We start from the raw sequence: 2217 nt of genomic DNA on the forward strand, positions 1-2217 counted from the left end.
TTTTTTGATGTAGTGTCTAATGACTGAGCTGCAGTGTGTATATGGTTGACTCATTTGTGTATGATCTGAAAGCATTGTTTGGTTTTGAGTGCTGGTGACATGGTTTTGAAGCAATTAGTTGATTTTGCCAGACAAGTCAGTTTTGTGAATTTAGTTTGAGTATTTGGTTTGTGTTTAAGGTTTTGAGAAAATGAGTGGTGGTTTCAAGAAACGTGTTTTAGCAATTCAGAAAAACTGTAAAACAGCAACAATTTAAAAACTCTGTGCCTGTCTTTTTGATGAGATTAGAAATGCAAATCCATCCTCCAGTGTATCTTAATAAATTTAGAAAAAGACTGTAAATGAAATGCAAAATAAAATAAAAGGGATAATTGCATTAGCAATTTTAGTTTCTGGAAATATACTTGTATGGATTGTTCTGAGAATGTATGCAGAGATTGAACCGTTTAATGACATGCTGACTAGGCTTCTGACATAGGAGTTCCTTCAGTAGCCTAATATTATATAGCTTTCATTAATTATTTACAGTTTTTTGCAGTTGCTAACATCCATTTGTCCATTCTGTATTCACATTTTCAAAACTCTAAACACAATTATCACAACATCTGTTTGTTGTGACCATACCATTAATACAATTAATGTCGTTTTCACACAAGATTTAGTTAATGCACACGTTTCTAAAATGCTTACATTTTCTTTTCACACAAGCTTACCCCGTAGCAAAATAATGGATCTTTCAAATATCTTTAACAAATGCTTAAACACATCATGACAGAATTGAAGACCTAATGATCCAAACTTTAAATATAATGTAAAGCCTCTACTTTTGCCACAACAGCTCAAAGAGCTGATAAGAATTATTGTTCTACTTGGGAAACAGCTGGTTCCAATTTGTCAGAGAGGAGCAAATATCACAATGTGCGCTGCAATCTCAAGTGCTGGTTTGGTCCTGCAGAAAAGCCAGATAGGTCCCTACAACACAGAGCGCCTTCTTTTGTTTTTAGATGACCTTCATCAACAACTGGTGCCAGAAGCAGAAAGGGAACAAGTGGGAGGAAACATGACAATATTTGTTATTGCATGGGACAACGTAGCATTCCACCATTCACAAGCAGTCACAAATTGATTTGCAGCCCATCCGAGAATGATTTCACTTTTTCTTCCTCCATACTCTCCATTCCTCAACCCCAATGAAGAATTTTTGTCTGCGTGGAGGTGGAAAGTCTATGATCATCGACCACATGATCAAATGTCCCTTCTGGATGCAATGGAGGCTGGCTGCAGAGACATCTCAGCTGAAGATTGCCAGGGGTGGATAAGGCATTCTAAACGTTTCTTTCCAAGGTGCATAGCAAGAGACATTATAAGGTGTGATGTTGATGAGAACATGTGGCCAAATGCTGATGATCGTGTAGATTAGGACTTTTTGGTCTGTCATTTTGTTTTATTTTTGTCTATTGTTGTAAACACAGGGCAAAGTGCTTTTTTCTGTGATTACTGATAGCAATGTGCAAATGCCAATACCGTAAAGCCTTTACTGCAGCAATTCTGCCCTTTTTTTTATAATCCATAAAGTACTGATGGCTCCACTGTACATATACTATATGAAATTTATCCACACACACAATTTTAGTGTGTTTACAGTAAGGTTGACTGAATTACTGTATTTCTACATTTTTGGATATCAAAGATGGTTTTCATATTGTATACAGTTCAATGAGAAGTAATGTCATTTTTGTAAAGTGATTACTTTTTTACATTTTGACAGTCTGTGCGCTATGACTGACTATATGTTCCTGTTGGATAGAAAACTAGTGCTAATGTTTTGATCAAACGACTCAATTATGAGTCAGGTTTGCTGTGTTTTGATAAAGTTAGTATATGTAGAAAATGGTATTTTGCATTGTGAAATGTAAAGTTTGTATTTATTTAACAAAATGTGGTTTTGGTCCAAAAATGAACCATTTGGCCAGGTGTGTGATGTAACTGTGTTGCTGTGTTAAGAGTTTAGAAAAAGTATTTTAAGTATTGGTTAATGCTTGTTAGCAACAGCAAAAAACTGTAAACATTAATTTAAACGCAACTTTACAAATTATCCCGAGAATGGCCAATGAAGATTTTCTAATTATAAACAAATAAATATTTTCTCTGTTGTGAAAATTCTGGTGCCAGACTTTCCATATGGGCACCCCTTAATCTCATTGAGGTCACCTCCGA

The sequence above is a fragment of the Monopterus albus genome, unplaced genomic scaffold, assembly GCF_001952655.1.
Source record: "Monopterus albus unplaced genomic scaffold, M_albus_1.0 scaffold39.1, whole genome shotgun sequence".
NCBI classification, from domain to species: Eukaryota; Metazoa; Chordata; class Actinopteri; order Synbranchiformes; family Synbranchidae; genus Monopterus; species Monopterus albus.